The 20579-nt window shown below is 36.5% G+C and overlaps 1 long non-coding RNA gene across 1 annotated transcript; it reads left to right on the plus strand.

The window, feature by feature from the left end:
• The first annotated feature begins 470 nt into the window (after window positions 1-470).
• On the plus strand, window positions 471-15592 carry LOC129144691 (uncharacterized). The gene is made up of 4 exons (XR_008549112.1): window positions 471-575; window positions 4676-4987; window positions 12395-12428; window positions 15420-15592. It is a non-coding gene; the product is annotated as an uncharacterized LOC129144691 (long non-coding RNA).
• The last annotated feature ends 4987 nt before the right edge of the window (window positions 15593-20579 follow it).

Here is a 20579-nt window from a genome sequence, read left to right on the forward strand (position 1 = left end):
CTGTGTCATAATCCCTTGAGCCACCAGGGAGGCCCCCAAAACAGGGATTTAAATCAATCAATCTAGATTCCCTAACTATAAAAACCTTTCATTTTGTACAATTCCTTGCAACATCTTTCTATTTGCTATTTATAATGCTGTCCAATTCATGAATTGTTTATAAAGCCAATTAGATGTCTAAATCTAGTTACATGAGTTTTGTTTTTCAATAGTACTTATACTAGCATAATTAAAAATTCATAATAGTTTTTAGAGACACAATAAGTTAAATAAGTGATTATTAAAACAAAAAGTTTGTATATGCCCAAATCATGCCAAGTACCCCTAGAATAACAGGACTTGTGGTAGGATGATGGAGAAAGGTCAAGAGATGCCAGAAGCAGATGAGCATTAGTGGTGAAGTTCTCTGAGACTTGATTTAGTCATATGAGAAATGAAAGGATGAAACAATGATGGTGTCTAAGCTCACATTGCCTTTCTTACAGATTTTCTGTTCATTTCAGTGATGACTGGCTTTAAGGAGACTTCCCAGTAAAGGCTGAAGCTAGTTTCCTGGTACTGTAGCTCATACATGAGTAAGTAAATGACTCCACTGGACCTCCACTGAACTCTTACCTCCTAGACAATGAGAAAATAGGGGCTTTATTATGAATTCCCAACTGGGTCATCTAAGTATTAAGCCTATCTGCACATGTAAAATCACACAAAAATCAAAACAATTTACTGCTATTCTTATATTATCCCTCATTTCTCTGGAAATTTTCTGATACATTTTGGCAGGGTTAGAGTGACCTGGATAACATCTTCCAATTTTCCTTCCATGTAGGAATGATCTTATTTTAGTAAAGTTTTCTCAACTGGAACTCTTCTGAGGCCCACATCCATATCAAATAACTAACAAAGGACATTTTGCATAAATGTAACAAGGACTGCTAAATGTCTCTGGTATAAAAACACCATTTCCAAAATTTATTCTATACTAAGGATGACCTCACCATCATCGCAAAGTTATTCATAGGAAAAAGAATATTTAAACCTTACATTTGTTCACCCCTTTTGTATTTTGTAAAATGTTTTATATAATTTGTAAACTACATAAACTGACATAATGTCATTTGATGTTTATACCTTTCGATTTTTACAAATGCTAATTAATTTTTACAGCAAATATTTTTGGAAGAACAGCCTGAAAGGCACATGATCACTATGGGGATACTTGATTTTCACTATTGTCCTTATGCGCTGTGGGCATAATTACCGCTTAGTTATGGAAAACATAATTACATATTAAATGTAAAATTAAAACCATATTGGTAGAGAGAGCATGAGGAAACATTTGAAAAATCAAAACTGTCCTCAGAATTCTGGTTGCCACATTATGCAGGGGGGATTTGAGATGCACATCATGTTCCTGAGTTTTCTGATCAATTCCTTGAGTCATTTGGTTACAAGTTTCAAAAACCCAATTCAAACTAGGATATGCAAAGCCATCATCATCATCATCATCATCATCATCATCTAATATTGAATCACATAATAGAAGTGCCATGTTCCCAAAGTTGACACCAACAATTAAAAAATATTTCTAAAAACACCATCAGAAAAAGTTTATCTTTTCTCTCAGTAAGTAGATACAATTTAGATAAAGTTTCTGGAATTCCATTGCTTAGATCAACATAGAATCTGTGTGATACAGAAGTAGTATAAGCCCTCAGACAAAGAAATTGTTTTTGCAATCTATCTTTCACCTCAGCTACATGCACTGAAATTATGTGAGAGAAGAATCCTCAAAAGAACAACAGAGTCCCTTTACCAGAAGCATGAGGAGATGTGTGCTGTGAAATAAGACGATGAGATTGAAATGAGATCTAATGTGATGGGATGGCATGTGATGGGATGGGACGGGACGGGATGGGATGAGATGGAATGGGGTGAGGTAAGGTGAGATGAGTTAAGTTGCGACAGTAAAGTTTCCACTAGGCTTGCATCCCTTCAGTCATTATTGTTTAGTATGATGTCCTCAAGCAATTATAACTTGAAATGTACATACAAATCTTAGGAAACAAAAGGTAGAAGATAAAAATTATTATTAATATATCACTATGTTTCGTAACTTAGGGTTTTTACCTTCATATCTTTGAGTCATTTCTTTAAATAAACAATTTAATTTTGTAATTAAACAAAGGACTCTATGTGAATCCCACTGAAAGATGCATGTAGGAAAAGGAAAGAATCACAGGAAGAACAAAGGTGGCAAGAACCCTTCAAGAAAGGATAAGCTGCTGTTGTCCTTGAGTCTCGATGATGGAACTCATTGCTTGCAGATGGGAGCAGCTGTTGTTGGTAGCATCTGCCAGAAGCTGTTGAGAGTCTGTGCCAGGAGCCACTGCCAAGAGCAATTGCCAAAAGGAGCAGCTGGGAATCCAATTTGGGAATAGAAAGAATTGCAATGGTCTCAGCCCTCTTCATCGCACCATTATAAGTAACTGCAGAGGTCTGAGGATGAGAGTGTTCTTCATGTATTTCTGCCATATCAATTTTTTAAATCTAGATTTAGATCACAGTATAGTATATGTTTCTATCTATTCCATTCTAAAGGAATTAAATGTGTTCATTTCATCATTCATTTAGTTCATATTTATGTATGCCCTCTGCCTACAAAAAAAGTTGTACTTCTGATGTGATTGCCACCTAGTGGTGAAAAGATGTAATAAATAAATTTTCAGAGCACAGTGTAACAGGAATAGTTACAAAATGTAATCTGGGGAAGCCCAGGACAAAAAACTGCCTTTCCATGAAGGACTCTAATAAAGCTTTAAGGAAGATGACACATTCCATCTGGATCTTAATGAATACAAGGTCCACAATTTCTAACAGAAGAACAAATCTTCTACACATCTGAAAATCAGCCTTTATATTTCAGAGTTTGAAATAAAGAAATAAGATAATTCTCAAAGTGAATAACTTAAATGCCAGGTAAATATTTTGGAAAATGAATCTAGTAGACTAATATTTCCAATTCTTGATAGGTATTTTATAACACATAGTTTCCTTCTGAAGTTTGATATTATCTCTTTCTACATAATGTTAGTTTATCTTTTACTTTTCAGATCCCTACTCCTTTTCACTTACTATTATTCTCCTAGATTTCTTCTCCAGAAGCTGTTCCCATTAGGTTTCAATGGGTAGTACATGGTCCCATTGTCTGGTTGTTGTCATTTAAGAAACAATTATTATGCAATAATAGATTTTCAGCATTTGCTTATATTATAGGTATTATACTATGTAATCTGCAGGTATTAAGGTATTTAATTATCTTTAAAATACTATAAGGAATGTAACATTAATAAACTCATTGTACAATAAATAGTTTGAGGGTTAAAGCCTTTAACCTTTAAGTATCACTTTAAGTATCACAAAGCCAGTTTGTTGAGGTCTTCTTTTTATTTTTAAGTTCCATTTCTTTTCTCTTATTTGTTAATTCTCTTGTTTTTTGTTGGAAATTTCTGCTGAGGTTAGCAAATTATAGACTATTTGTATGACCCGTTGGATGATCTGGCTTCCAACTCATTCTCATGGGGCACATGTTATTCTCTTCCCACTACATTTTAAATGATTTAGATGTCGGTAATTTTAAATATTTTAAATATTTCAACATTTTAAATATTAATTGTTTTGTTGCTTTATAATAACTGCCCTAAGATTTCGTTCATGTGTGGTTTGGTGTTGATAAGTTCTTCCTGCTTTGTTTTTCAGTGAAGATCAGTGAAGTCAGTAGGGCAATGAAAGAGTACGGCCAATGAGGGTCAGTGACTCAATTCTCCTACTGTCTGTCGGTACCAGAGATATTGGTTGGAATTCACAGTGATCTCCTCCTCCAAACCAGATCTTTGGTCTGAGTCTTGTAGGGTTTCATGTCTGCTTCCACCTCTATAATATTTTTGAGCAATAGATATATCATTGGGGCATGGATTGTAGTTGATCACAGGCCAAGAGTTTCACTTTTTTATTTTCCAGCACAGACATTCATCCTGGGGTATTTACATCTGTTATTAACAGTTGCTTAACGCTGATTAGTGCAAGTATTCATTTGTTGTCTTGGGTTTGGTTCTGGGTGGAGGAGTACAGGTGTTTTGAATATCTCAGTCCTGGCTTTCAGTGATAATCTCTTCCATGAGGAGACAGAGATGCTCCAATCGATTACTCACTGCCAGTTTAAGCTCTAGCTGTTCTGTGCCGAGAGCCTCAGGCCCAAGCCAATGATCCATGCTCTTTTCTTCTGCTTCTACTGTCTCCAACAGTGTACCCTCTGTCCTGGATGCCAGCCCCCTTTATCTAGTGCAGTGCCAGGTCTCAGGAGTCTCCAGTGTTGGCATATTCCCCTGGGTCAATAACTGTAGAAGACTGCCCCCAACTCTTATAAGTTATATTTCTCCAGTATCACTGTATTTCTCACAGTTCACTTAAAATTTTCCTACCTATATCCATCCTATCATTGATCCTAGTGTGTACTGTTATCATCTTTAGGAATTTATGTCTTTGTTCTGTTGAAATCTAGTTCAAGAACATGGCAGAGGCAAGCCTGGCATCTTCACTCTGCCAACATCTTGCTGAACTCTTTTGTTGTTTTAATGGTAAATAAAAGATGGCCTCTTTTTGTTGTTTTATATTTCAGAATATTTACTTGTTACCAGTTCTGCTGCTTCAGAAATTCAAGAATACTTCAAATCAAAGTCATGTTACACAGCTTATTATTCTGGTTTATGAGAAATAGCAAAACAGGTGGATTATAAAGTCTAGATGTCAAATCAAGGTGAAAGAATAAATGACAGGTGTAAGAATAATCTGGACCTGGGAGATAATACAAAATCTTCAGTTTAAGGAAGATGGTCAAGATACAAGTGAAGCTATGAACACATGTGGCTGATCACAGAAAGGCATCAAATGAATCTAACCAGTACAGCAGAAACCAGGAAGATACTCCTAGGTAAGAATGACATGGGCTCAAATGTGTGATGGTTAAACTATTCTGAGCCATCAAATATAGAGGGGATGGAACAATAAGCCAATCAAAACTCAGAGAAATAATCAGTCCAAAAATAGATCTAGAAATCACCTCTAGCAATGGTTCAGGTGCAAGCTACATGGGGAACTTGAATCCGCTTCATAAAGTCTCTTGTGAGTACTATGATGGGGGAGGAGTTGTAACTATAATAAAAGAACTACCTGTTTGGCATGCAGTGTTAAAGTTGGCAAGTAAATACATTTGCATGCACAAGGAAAGAAAAGACTAGACTTCAAGTTCTCCTTTCAATTAGTTTCCAGTTCAAAATATGTTGCCTGGAGATCACATTTTCCCAGAGAAATTGTATTTTTGTACTTTTTTTCCTACTTTCTGCAAAAGATTATAGCCATACTTTGTGTCTCCTTGTCAATTTTAGAAACCTCCACAATTTTCTGATTTTATATGCTGATTTATAAGTAGATTTTTGACCTTTTAAGTTATTTCTACAATTACATCATTGCTGCTATCTTTAGGTGTTATTATCCAAACAAGTCACACAAAAGTTATAATTAAGCCAAGTCAAAGTTATCACAAGAGACTAAGTTAGTCATTACAAATCACAAAAGCCCAAATCAGATGCATGCCCATCTATGATAATCGCCAATAAAATAGCAATGCAGTTGGTACACTCCTTTGCCTTTAGTCAGGTGTAGCATAAATGCTGGAGCTCATTGGCACCACTGCCAACCTTTTGCACTTATACTAAGTGGCTAAGGACTTTTGATATGGTAGGGTGTGGGTGGGGAAAACAACAACAACAACAACAACAACAACAACAAAACGCAACACCTGTAAAACAAATAAATCCACATCTACCTGAAGACTAACAAAAATGGCTTGTTCTTAAGTAAGTTATCTTCCCAAACTGTAGTTTATCAGACCAAATCTCAAATTATTGCAGAACAGGGTGAGGGGTACCCCCAAACCCAAAACCTGACCATTCTAAATAGATTCTGTCATCCGCTAAATCAAGACAAAACATTCTCTAGTGCGTAAAACCTTCAACGGAAAAGAACTTTAATACAATCACTGTGAAGGGCCTCCCCGGTGGCCTAGGGGTTAAGTATCAGCATTACCACCACGACAACCTACCACAACAGCCTGACAGTCTGAATTCAATCCCCAACCAGGGAACTAACCCACATGGCACAGCGGACCTCTCCTGTCTCGCCTGCTGCTCCCCTCAGCAGTGTATTTCAGTAGATCTGTCTTTTCTGCTCCCCACTCTATCTCTGGTGAATTCTCTTAACCCCCACACCTCTGGCTTATACCTTAGTTCTTCTATGAAAAAATAAATATATACAATCTTTTTTTTTAAAGAAAGTTTAAAAAATACGATTAGTTTGTAATACAGAAAAGGGAAAGAATAAAGTTTCCAAATTAAACACCAGACTTTGCCCATACCCTTGTGGGTAAATGCCCAGACAAACAGGGTTGACGAAAAGCAAGGCCCGAAAGCCTGTCACAAGTCTAAAACACCTCTGGTGGGGACCCAGAGGAAAGGGGCAAAAGGGGCCCACACGTCTGGAAGGAAGAAAACAAAATCAAAATCAGAATCAAAGCTGTCATTGTTTTTTGTGTTTTTTTTTTAATTTAAATTTTATTTTTATTCGGTTTTGGTATTAGTGTAATGTTGGCTTCATAGAACGTGTTTGGTATTGTCTCTTCCTTCTCAATTTTTTGGAAGAGTTTGTGAAGGATAGGCACTAATTCATCTCTGAATGTTTGGTAGAATTCATTTGTAAATCCATCAGGTCCTGGGCTTTTGTTTTTGGGGAGGTTTTTGATTACCATTTCAATTTCGCTGCTTGTAATTGGTCTGTTTAGGTGTTCTATTTCTTCTTTATCTAGCTTTGGGTGATTGTAGAGTTCTGGAATTTGCCCATCTCCTCTAGATTGTTGAACTTGTTTCCATATAACTGTTCATAGTAGTTACTGATTATTCTTTTGATTTCTGCTGTGTCCATTGTGATTTCTCCTCTTTCATTGATGATCCTGTTCATTTGTGCTTTCTCCCTTTTTTCCTTTGTGAGCCTGGCTAGGGGTTTGTCTATTTTATTGATTTTTTCGAAGAACCAGCTCTTGGTTTCATTAATCTTTTGGATTGTTTTTTTTAGTTTCAATTTCATTTATTTCTGCTTTGGTTTTTATTATTTCTTTTCTTCTACTGGTTTTGGGGTTTTTTTGTTGTTCTTTTTCTAGATCTTTGAGCTTCGAGATTAGGTTGTTTCTTTGAGTTCTTTCTTGTTTCTTGATGTGAGCTTCTATTGCTATATATTTTCCTCTTATTACTGCTTTTGCTGCGTCCCATACATTTAGGATATTGGTGTCCTCCTTGTCATTCAATTCAAAGAATTTTTTAATTTCCTCTTTGATCTCCTCATTAGTCCAGTGGTCTTCCAGTAGTGTGGTTTTTAGTCTCCATGAGGTAGGAAAGTTCCTTGCCTTCTTTTTATGGTTTATTTCTAGCTTGATGCCTTCATGGTCAGAAAAGATGGTTGGTATGATTTCAACCTTGCAGTATCTGTTGATGTTTGTCTTGTGCCCCAGTATGTGATCGATCCTGGAGAATGATCCGTGTGCGCTTGAGAAAAATGTGTACTCCGTTTTTGGGGGGTTTAGTGTTCTATAGATGTCTGTTAAGCCCAAATGCTCTAGGTCCTTATTTAGTTTCTTTACTTATTTTTTGTCTTGTTGATCTAACCATTGTTGATAGTGGTGTGTTGAAGTCTGCCACTACGTATGTGTTTTCTCTGATGTCTGTTTTCAGAGATGACAACAGTTGTCTGATATATTTTGGTGTTCCTTCGTTTGGTGAGTATATGTTAATGAGTACTGTTTACAATAGCTAAGCTTTGGAAACAACCCAAATGCCCAAAAATAGATGACTGGATCAAGAAGATGTGGTACATATATACCATGGAATATTACTCAGCATTTAAAAAAGATAAACACATGGGGCCTCCCGGGTGGCACAGCGGTTGAGCGCTGGGTTGCGAAGCTGCCCGCAGCCTCTGCAGCGCCGGTTCGATCCCCGGCTGCTCCCCGACCACTGGAGGAGGGTCCCACATGGCGCGCAGACCTCTCCTGCCGCCCGCTGCTCCCCTCAGCAGTGTACTTCGGTCCTTCTGCCTGCTCTGCTCCCCGCTCTGGTGAATTCTCTCACCCTCCCGCGCTTCTGACTGTACCCAGTGCATGTATAAACAAAAACAAACAAACAAACAAACAAATAAATAAATAAATAAATAACATGCCTCTATAAAAAAAAAAAATAAAAATAAAAAAGATAAACACATGCAATTTGCAGCAACATGGATGGCGCTGGAAGGGATCATGCTCAGCGAAATAAGCCAAAAAGAAAAAGAAAAATACCGGATGGTCTCACTCATAGCAGGGATCTAGAAAACTTAAATAAGGGACCAGGAAAATGAATAACTGTAAGAAAGTGAAAATCAAAATCAACAAAAAACTATGAACCAGAGACACTTTTTGGGGGGTGGGGGGCAGGAGGGGAGGGACTGGGGTCAGAATGGGGGGGTTGAAATTTTATGGGGAATATAAAAATAAAATTTATTATTAATTAAAAAAAAAGAAAACCAATTGAAAAAAAATTTATTTTTATATTCCCCATACAATTACAACCCCCTTATTTTGACTCCAATCCCTCATTTCCCTGCCCTTCACCCCACATAGAGTGTCTCTGGTTCATAGTTGTTTGTTGATTTTGATTTTTACTTTCTTATAGTTATTCTTTTTCCTGGTCTCTTATTTAAGTTTTCTAGATTCCTGCTTGAGTGAGACCATCCGGTATTTTTCTTTTTCTTTCTGGCTTATTTCGCTGAGCATGATCCCTTCCAGCTCCATCCACGTTGCTGCAAATTGCATGTGTTTATCTTTTTTGAATGCTGAGTAATATTCCTTGGTATATATGTACCACATATTCTTGATCCAGTCATCTTTTTTGGGCATTTGGGTTGTTTCCAAAGCTTAGCTATTGTAAACAGTGCTGCTATAAACATAGGTGTGCAGGTGTTCTTTGGAATTGATGTTTCTGTGTCCTTTGGGTAAATACCTAGGAGTGCAATTGCTGGATCATATGGAAGCTCTACGTTTAGTAGGTCCAGAAATCTCCACACAGCTCTCCATAGTGGTTGGACCAGTTTGTAGTCCCACCAACAGTGCAGGAGAGTTCCTTTTTCTCCACACCCTCACCAACATTTGTTGTTGCTAGTTTTTTCAATATGTGCCATTCTCACTGGTGTAAGATGGTATCTCATGGTAGTTTTGATTTGCATTTCCCTGATTACAAGTGATGTTGAACATTTTTTCATATGCCTGTTGGCCATTTGCATTTCCTCTTCAGAGAAGTTTCTTTTTAGCTCTTCTGCCCGTTTTTTGACTGGATTATTTTCTTTTTTTTTTTTTTTTTTTTTTTTTTTTTATAGAGGCATGCTTTATTTATTTGTTTGCTGGTTTGTTTGTTTGTTTTGTTTATACATGCACTGGGTACAGTCAGAAGTGTGGGAGGGTGAGAGAATTCACCAGAGCCAGAGTGGGGAGCAGAGCAGGCAGAAGGACCGAAGTACACTGCTGAGGGGAGCAGCGGGCTGCAGGAGAGGTCTGCGCGCCATGTGGGACCCTCCTCTGGTGGCCGGGGAGCAGCCGGGGATCGAACCGGCGCCGCAGAGGCCGCGCGCAGCTTCGCAACCCAGCGCTCAACCGCTGCGCCACCGGGGAGGCCCCTATTTTCTTTGTTTTTCTTGAGTCTCATCAGCTCTTTGTAGATTTTTGTGATCGGTCCTTTATCATTAGTGTTGTGTGCAAAGATGTTCTCCCAGTCGGTGGGGTTTCTCTTTGTTTTTGTTATTGTCTCTTTTGCTGTGCAGAAGCTCTTTAATTTCATGTAGTCCCAGCTGTTTATCTTTGCCTTCACTATCACTGCTTTGGGTGATGTGTCTGTAAAGATGTCTTTGAGGTGCATATCATGTAGTGTTTCACCTATATTTCCTTCTATGTATTTTATGGTTTCAGGTCTTATGTCTAGTTCTTTAATCCATTTTGAGTTGGTTTTTGTGTATGGTGTGAGGAGTGGTCAAGCTTCATTCTTTTGCATGTAGCGACCCAGTTGGCAGGATACAAAATCAACACACAAAAATCAGTAGCTTTCCTATACACAAACAATAAATCTGAAGAAGAAGAAATAAAAAAAAAACATTCCTTTTATTATCAAAACAAAAAAAAATCAAATACTTGGGAATAAATCTAACAAAAGAGGTAAAGGACCTATACAAAGAAAACTATAAAATACTGTTAAAAGAAATAAAAGAAGACACAAAGAAATGGAAAGACATCCACTGCTCATAGATTGGAAGAATAAACATTATTAAAATGGCCATCCTACCAAAAGAAATATACAGATTCAATGCTATTCCAATCAAAATTTCAATGTCATTCTTCAAAGATATAGAACAATTATTGACGAAATTCATATGGAATCACCAAAACCCCCGAATAGCCAAAGCTCTCCTGAAAAAAAAAGAAGAGAATGGAGGCATCACACTCCCAGACTTCAAACTGTACTACAAAGCCATAATCATCAAAACTGCATGGTATTGGAACAAGAACAGACACACAGACCAATGGAATCGAATAGAAAATCCAGAAATATACCCACAGATTTATGGTCAACTAATCTTTGACAAAGGAGCAAAGAATATGCATTGGAGCAAAGAAAGTTTGTTCAATAAAAGCTGTCATTGTTAACCTCCCCACAGGTCTCACCCACATCCATTTCAACCAGTCCATTACCACAAAGCAAGTGCAGTTTCTTCACATGTCTCTCTGCTCCCTGTGCCTCCTCCAGGTCTCTTTTGGGATCTCCATCCTGCTTCCTTTCTTCTCAGTCCCTTCCCTAGTTTCCTCTCTTCCCTACTCAGTTCCACCCTTCCTTGGGTGGCCAGGGAACCTGGCACCTCCCCTTTCCCTGGGGACTACCCTGTTACAAAAATAGGGCTGTAATAGCCTCATCCCTTCTGATGCTACTAGGTTTGGGTTTCAGAGAAACCAGTTGCTGAAGTTTGGGCTTCTGAAGCTACATTGAGACATTCCTTGTATCTAAAACCCCAATAGATTAATCTATTCAGTCCTATGAAAATATATGTAGGAATCTTTCCTGGAAAGTCAAAATATTTGTTAGTATGGAAATTCTGTCATCAGATGATTAAGTTTTCTTTCTTAATGAATTACAAAAAGAGGATTGAACAGATAGGATGTGATAAAAAGATAGATGATTTCCCTACCTACATATGGACATTTGGAATTAGTTTAATTCCCTGTGGGTCACTATTTTATAGCAAAGATGAGTGAAGTTAAGTTTCACAACATTTATTAAGTGTAAAATCCTCCAAGATTCTGGCAATGGGTTGACTGACAGTGCTTTACCCAAAGGACACAGAAACATCAATTCCAAAGAACACCTGCACCCCTATGTTTATAGCAGCACTATTTACAATAGCTAAGCTTTGGAAACAGCCCAAATGCCCAAAAATAGATGACTGGATCAAGAAGATGTGGTACATATATACCATGGAATATTACTCAGCATTCAAAAAAGATAAACACATGCAATTTGCAGCAACATGGATGGCGCTGGAAGGGATCATGCTCAGCAAAATAAGCCAAAAAGAAAAAGAAAAATACCGGATGGTCTCACTCATAGCAGGAATCTAGAAAACTTAAATAAGGGATCAGGAAAATGAATAACTATAAGAAAGTGAAAATCAAAATCAACAAAAAACTATGAACCAGAGACACTTTTTGGGGGGTGGGGGCCGGGAGGGGAGGGATTGGGGTCAGAATGGGGCATGTGCAGTTGTATGGGGGAATATAAAAATAAAATTTATTATTTAAAAAAAAAAGTTTTGACTTTTTGTCTTACTTTCTAGGAAGTATTTCAGTAACAAATTGGGAGGGACTGCATTATAGATGTCTTCTTCAACCATCAAAACAAATTTATAATAGGTACTGTCCTTGACTGTCCTTTCTCAAACAAAAAGAATAAAAAAGAAATCCTCCTGCTTGAGGACAAAACCAAAGAAACAAAACCAAACAGTCATTTGGAGATACTAGAAGACATAAAATAACTGCATGATTTTTCATCTAGGACAAGTGCTGTCTCTCTCTCTCTCTTGCTTGGTATTATTATTTCCATTTATCAAGAAGGAAACAATCTCAAAGTATTGGAATAACTTTTTCAAGAATACAATATAAAGGATATATATTGAATTAAAAAATTTATTTGCTTAAATTTTCTTTCATTTTTCTTTCCAGTAAACCTTGCAAATTTCTTAAAGTAGAGAATAAGGTAAGTTTACAAATAATAAATACAAATAATTAAAAGACTGATCATAGGTATAGCTGTAAAGGAATTAAGGAAGGAAAACTGACATGGACAGAATATTGAGTGGAAACATTGATATTAGTACATATGACATTTCAAAACTATCCTCATATTACTGAGGCCTTGTGATGTAGTATATGCCCTGCAGATGGATTTTCTCTTTTGGTAATGCAAGTGCTGAGTTAACTTTTGATTGCTGAGGCATCCACTTCAAAGGTGGCATTTACTTCAAAGAGAACTATCTTGAATAAACATATTGCCAGAAACACAACTATTTAAAGAACCAGGCTGCTTCCACATTCCCTCTTTTGTTTTAGAGATCTTGGTTGATTTTGAAAACTGGCAATTTTTGCCACCTGTTTTTTTCTTTTTTGGGGGCTTTAAATTTCTGCTCTTGCATTTTAAATCTGCCAACAAAGAACAAGACTGCAAGACACTAGGCTCCCAGCCTGGACCCTAATACATGTAGAATCCCAGCCACCACTTCCTCTCACCCTTCCCCACCCATGTTCTGGGTGGCCCCAGGTGTGCTAGGTAACTTCCAGGTATTATAAGTAATAGACATTGTTATTTCAAAGTGTCCTGTTAACTACTGATGAAGTGTCCTGGTAACTACTGATGAAGGAATCATGCAGTCATCATAAAATCTACCAGGGCCAGTCCAGCCATAATACTGATTATCAGTAGGCTGAGACTGACACAAAACAAGTCACAATTGATCTTTATAACGATAATCCCAAATCATTATAAAAAGTCAATTGTGTTTTTTATCCTCTAATTCTTAAGGAATAAATTATAAGATATATACACATATATATTTAAAGATTATTTATACAGGCACTGGGTACAGTCAGAAGCATGGGAGAGTGAGAAAATTCACCAGAGACAGAGCGGGGAACAGAACAGGCAGACTGATGAAGTACATTGCTGAGGGGAGCAGCGGGGGCAGCAGGAGAGGTCTGCGCACCATGTGGGACCCTCGCCGGTGGCAGGGATCAAACTGGCGGCCATAGAGGCTGCGGGCAGCTTCGCAGCCCAGCGCTCAACTGCTGCGTCACCAGAGGAGGCCCTATAAGATATATTTTTAAACTTCTGTAGAATATTTTCAGCTTCTCACCATCCCACCTACAAACATTATCTAAGGTTGTACCTTTTCTTATTCCTTTTTATTCATAAAAAAGAATCATTTCCTTCCTTATTACCTCACTGAGCCTATATCTATGGAATCCATGTCAGGGTCTTTGCTGGATTCTAGGGAGAAAATGAATGAGAGAAAATATTTTGTTCATATGTCTCACATTCTCAGAAGGAAGACAGTTAACAGATAGGATATGGTAAGTTATAGTTATTATATATATCATATAAATGATGTCATATATGAAATACATCATATATGTAAATATATATGAAATTTACTTATGTGATATGTCACATCATGATTTAGCTATATATATATTATATATATATATATATATATATATAGTACTTAAATACCTAAACTTCAGCTTGTTTAAGTATAATAATAAGTCTTAAATTAAGTATTTTGCACTTATCTAAGTGAGTCACGGAGCAAGGATTTGAATTCACGTTGCAAGAAGTAACACACAAGTCATACCAGCCAAAGATCCCAGTGTGCTATCACTGGCAATTGAGACCACAGTTTACGTCAGTGATATTGCTCCATCATTGCTGTTTCTGGAAAGCAAAATTGGGTTAGAGCTCACCAAGAGATGTATTTTTATGATATTCTTTTGTTTTCTGATCTGAAGTCTAAGAAAGGCACATCAAGTGTAAACTCTACATCACACCTCTCTGATGCAATAGAGCCTAGAGCAATGAATTGTGGCCCCTACATTGGAGATAAAATGTGGGACATTTCACAAATACGGAATACTACTCAAAAGATGATGTGAAAAATACCCACCATTGTAGCAGGTTTTAAAACTTACCTTCCCAATTTCCAGTGTCCCCATTTCCTTAGTCACAAAACCTTTACTTACCAGACCCTGTGTGTCATTGCACCCACTAAAAACACTACCTCGCTTTCCCCAGATTCCTTGCAGTAAGAGTCACCACTTGACACAATTGGAACCAATGAATAATAGGGAAGGTCTGCTGGGGATTTTAGAAAAAAGCTTTCCCTTTTTTGCATGCAAGTGATGCTCCTGTTCATCTTTTCACTCTCCTTTTGGCAGTCACCTTGCAACCATGACCTGGCTCGCCTGAGGGTAAATGCCCACTTGACAAAATGGCATATGAGTAAGGTTGAAGAATAGCTACACTGACCCTACTTCTACAGAAATCCTGTTATTACACAGAAAATCAGTCATTATTATTTAATACAGGCTTTGCTAACTCAATCTGTTTATTAGAGTAAAATGTTTTCACAATTGATATAACCAAAAAGCACATAAAAATGATTTTCATTTTGGGCCTCCCCTGATGGCGCAAGTGGTTGAGTGCCACGCTGTGAAGCTGTCCGCAGCCTCTGCAGTGCCAGTTCTATCCCAGCTGGCCAGCGTGGGTCCCACATGGTGTGGCAGACCTCTCCTGTCGCGCCCGCTGCTCCCCTCAGCAGTGTCTGCCTGTTCTGTTCCCTGCTCCGTCTCTGGTGAATCCTCTCACCCTCCCACAAATCTGGCCTGTACCCCGGTTCTTGTATAACTAAATAAATAAATCTTTTTGAAAAAATGATTTTCATTTTTAGGACCACCCAGAACTTATTTATAACCATATGTGACTGATTTGGATAATATTAAATATAAAAAATAATGAGCTATAAATAAGGTAGTATCTCCATGGATTATACATGGGAAGATAGATTTTTAAAACATACTGAAAAAACTGTACATAATCATGTTAGTAACTCCTTAAGTGGAACGCATGATCACTCATAGCCTACCTTGTATTGTTTAATGGACTAAATTGTGTTCTTTCAAAATTCATATGTTGAAGCTTTAGCCCCAGAGTCTTAGAATGTGACTGTATTTGGAGAGAGGGTCCTTAAAGAAGTCCTTATATTAAAATGAGACCCTAAAGCAATCTGGCTGGTATCCTTCTAAGAAGAGGAAGAAGAGAAGGCCATGTGAGCAGCCAGCAAGAAAGCAGGAACCTTCAGATTTCTTGTGGCTAGCAAAATCAGGTATTAATGTTGGTCTTTTGTAAATGCAAAGTGGTGTCCTGTGAACTTTTAAAAAGCATGGGAAGTCTATATAGGTGATTGGCAGAGAACTGATGCTCAGTAAATACTTTTTTGTTGAATTAATTAATGATTCTTTATGGGACTTATTTATATAACACTTTATAGATTTTTCTGAAGACATTATCTGCAGAGGTACCTAGAATGATTCTATTAACTCTGGAGAGATGGAATGAGCCTGTACTGAGCTCTTCTATGTAACGTAGATTAGTCTCAAATCATTTTGAAGGCAAACAGTTTCTTTTTTTCTGAATATTTCCACATGTCTGTCTCTTTCTCTTTATAGCTGAGATTTTGGTATTTAACAATATATCTAGAAATCATATCACACAGAGAAGTTTTTCATTCTTTCATGAATATACTTTAATTCAGTCAATGCCTTTCTTTTGTAGAAGCATTAGATGGTTTTTATTTTTAACATTTTGTAATAAAAAAAAAACTGAAATAAGTAACCCTAACAATATACATTTCATTTTGTTGGAGGTGTATTTTTTTTTTCCTAGAAGAACAAAGGTACAGGCCAGAGGTGCAGGGTAAGGGGGGGGGGTGGTGAGAGAATTCACCAGAGATAGAGTGGGGAGCAGAATAGGCAGATTTACTAAAATACACTGCTGAGAGGTGCAACACGTGAGACAGGAGAGGTCTGCTGTGCCATATGTGGGTTAGTTCCCTTGCCAGGGATTGAACTCATGCTGCAGTGGCTGGTGATAGCTTGATAGTGCTGAGACTTAACATCTAGGCCACCAGGACCAGGGAGTCCTTGGAGGTGTATTTTTATAGTAAGTTAAGATTTAGGATTACTGGACCAAATAGTAAATGTATATCTAATTTTTGCTAAACATTGCCAAATTCTCCTCCAAAGAGGTATATAGTAGTATTTCCACCAAAACAGTGTGGGAGTATCTATTTCAAAGGATGTTGTCATATATTTTAATTTCCCTTAATCTCATGTATGAGAAATTACATATCAGTGCAGTTTTAATTTGCAAAACTGTAAATTTGAACAAGGTTAAAAATTTTAATCCCATACCTATGGTTTATTTATATACTTTTTAAATTAAAATTTGCTTCATCTCCACCGCTCATTTTTCAGTTTTTTACTTAATTCCATCCATTTTTAAGAATTTTTAATGCATTAGGCCTACCTGATGGCAGAGGGGTTAAGTCTCAGGCTACCACCATGGTGGCTCACTACAAAGGCCTGAGTTTGATCCCAGCCAGGGAGCTACCCACATGAGACAGCAGACTTCTCCTGTCTCTCCCACTGCTCCCCTCAGTAGCATTTTGGTTAGTCCGCCTATTCTGCTCCCACTCTGTCTCTGGTGAATCCTCTCATCCACCCGCACCTCTGGCCTACATCCCAGTTCTTCTATGCAAAAATAAACATATAAAATCTTGAATTAAAAGAAAAGATTATTTAAAAAAAGAAATTTTCATGTATTTACTATATTGTAAATATTTTCTTCTAATGGTAGTCATCTTCCAAAAGGGTTAATACATTTTCTTTTGGATTTTTGTCTAACTTTGTTATCTAAGTTTTCACTTCATGTGATATTAGTCAAAATGCAGAAGTGATGCTATGTGTTTTCAAATTTTTATTTGGTAAAATTTATTAACCTTATGTTTTATGGTGTTTTGATTTTCTTGTTTTAAAAAAGATTTATTTTTATTTATGCATACAAGAACTGGGGTACAGGCCAGAGGTTTGGGAGGTTGTGAGGATTCGCCAGAGACAGATTGGGGAACAGAACAGGTGGATCAACTGAAATACACTGCTGAGGGGAGAGCAGCAGGCAAGTCAGGAGAGGTCTGCTGAGCCATGTGGGTTGCTCACTGGTCAGGAATCGAACTCATGCTGCAGTGGCAGGTGATAGCTTGATAGTACTGTCTTTAACCCCTGAACCACCAAGGAGGCCCTGGTAGTTGAATTTTCAATCATAGTTAGAGATCTTTCCTACACTCTAGTTATAGAGCAATTCAAGCATGTTCTCTCTTAGCACTTACACCTTTTTTTTTTTCATTTTTATATTTAGGTGTTTTATTCATTCAGAGTTCATTCTTGAGTTTGATCTGAGATACATATTTAGTCTTTTTCCAAGCAGCAAACTTGTTGCCCAGCATATTTTATTTAAAGATTATGTCTTCCCCAATGATTTTATATACTACTTTCATCATATACTAAATGTTTGCATGCACTTGGGTTAATTTCTGGACTTTATTTTCTGCTCTGTCTGCCAATTCATGTTCTCATCCTACCTTGTTTTAATTACAGAGACTTTATAATTTACATTAATGTAATATAATGTAAGTATAATGTAAGCCTAAGTGTCCTTCATAGTTTTTCTGTTACAATTTTGTAAAGGTACAATTTCTGTTACGTGTTTGCATTTTCATGTGAACTTTAGTATTAACTTATCAAGTTCAATAAGAATTGCTTAATTTTTTTAATTGAGATTGCATCAATTCTAGAAATCACTTAAAAGCTGTTGTTTTTATGGTGTTGAGTCATCATATTAAAGAATAGGAGATGTCTTTATATTTCTTCAAATATTTTGTATGTTTTGAGAGTGGTTTAAAATTTTTCTTTAAACTTATGTGGGTTTTGCATATTTTTGTTAATTTTGTTCCTAAGAATTTTTTTTCCCGTTGCTGTCAGAATTTTTCTACCATTATGTTCTGTATCTGGCTGTTTGAAAATAAAAGATTTTAATTTCTGTATTTTTTTTTAAAGATTCATTTATTTATACAAGCACTGGGTACAGTCGGAAGTGCGGGAGGGTGAGAGAATTCACCAGAGATAGAGTGGGAAACAGAACAGGCAGACTGACAAAGTACACTGCTAAGGGGAGCAGTGGTCGAGGCAGGAGAGATTTGCGCGCCATGTGGGACCCTCACCAGCGGCCGGGGATCAAAGCGGCGTTGCAGAGGCTGTGGGCCACTGCGCAGCCCAGCGCTCAATGGCTGTGCCACCAGGGAGGCCCTGTATTATTTTTTCCCTAACTTAAACCTTACTGAATTCCTTGAGTATGTTTTATTATTGTTACACTAGTTTTTCTAGGTATACAAAATTATCATCTACAATCAGAGGTATTTTCAGATTTTTTAAACCAATTTTTATGTCTCTGATTTCTCTTGTTTAATTGTCATAGCTAACACCACCTATACAAAGTAGAACATTTTTGTTTTGTTCTTAATCTTAGTGGAAATGTCTTTAGGGTTTATTCTTTAAGTAAGTTTAAGAAAAGTTTGCATGTCTTACCATGTTAAGAGAATGTGTTTTTAATTTTTTTTCTTTTTTATTTTTGGTCAGAAAGACCAAAATTTTTGTCAAAAGATTTTCAGTGTCTCTGGAGATAGTCAAATGTTTATTTTCTTAGACCTATTAATATGATTTATTATATTAATGGACTTCCTAAAACTGAACCAAGCTTACTTTTATGTAATAAATACCACTTGGTCATAGTGTATTAATACTTTAATAGTCTATTAATTCTTTAATAGACTGTGGTGTTGAATGCACTCGCTAATATTTTGTTTAGTATTTTGCATAAATATTCATAAAAATATGGTTAATAGTTCTTTCTACCATCAGTCAGGGTCAGTTATATATGCTATACAAAAATAGTTTTCTTTCCTTTTTAGTACTCTGGGACAATTCATGGAACATTCGGACTATGTATAGACTTTGAACATTTATTAGAATTTATTAGAATTTTCCTGTGAAACCATCTGGCCTGTGTTTTTGTGAGACTGACAACATTCTCACTTTCTTTTACTAACATTGGTCTTTTAAATATTTATTTAAACAGGATTGCTTTTATTAATTTGTACTTTTCTAATAAACTACTCAGTTTATCTAGGTCTTCAAATTTATTTACACAGGGCTCTGCAAAATTGCCTCTTACACTTTCTAAAATTTCTTCTGTTTGCTCCTCACCTATTGATATATTTATTTTGTATATTTGTGATTCTCTTTGTTTCTTGAACAAATTATCCCATGGTTTGTCTATGTGTTGATATTTTCAAAATTAGGTCCAATCTGTTCTCTAATTAATTCTACTTTTATCATTATTTTTTTTTTGTTTTATGCTTTTTGTTTATTTCCTGTTTGTAAGCCTCGTGTTTAATTAACTTGCTTTAATTCTTTGATTGCAGTGAAAATGATTTTGATAATGATAATGCACTAATGAAAGAATGATCTAAGCACTCTTTTTAAAAATGTATTCCATAGATTCTGATACATAATATTTTGTTACCATTATTTCAGTTTTTTTCACCCAAGACCAATTTAGTTGAAAATTTTAATTTTCAGGTGAAAGATCTATATATTTTTTTCAAAAAAATAACTTCTAGTTTTATAGTGATGTTTAGAGAATAATCTGTTGTGGTGTTACTGCTAAATTTAAAAACCCAAGCCACTGTTACCTGCTCAGCAGGCGTTTGGAAGGCTTGAATAGATAAAGGGAGTAGATGAAACTGCCATGGGAAACTGGACATTAAGCCAAAGATCCAAAAAGCTGATGATCCTCTATGCCAATTCAGATCATGAGTCAGGACACACCCAAGACTAGACACCCCTTCTGTGTTGCCCACTGCTTTTCTTAGTAGTGTATTTCAACAAATTCACCTGTTCTGATCTCCACTATGTCTCTTGTGAATCGTTTAACCCCCATGCCTCCAACCTACACCTGACATTCACCATGACCTAATCATTATAATATTTCTACTTTATAGAACTTACTGATGTTGGCTTTATATCCTAGTATACAATCAATATTTGTGAATATTCAACTAATACATTTCATTTCAATGATATGTGGAGAAGATCTAGCTCTAATATCAGATTATAAATTTTGATTTATGCTCATAAAATCTATATGATTGTTTAGGAATTTAAATATCTAATATTAGTTATT

Source organism: Talpa occidentalis, unplaced genomic scaffold (assembly GCF_014898055.3).
Source record: "Talpa occidentalis isolate TD23 unplaced genomic scaffold, MPIMG_talOcc4v2.1 talOcc4.6, whole genome shotgun sequence".
NCBI classification, from domain to species: domain Eukaryota; kingdom Metazoa; phylum Chordata; class Mammalia; order Eulipotyphla; family Talpidae; genus Talpa; species Talpa occidentalis.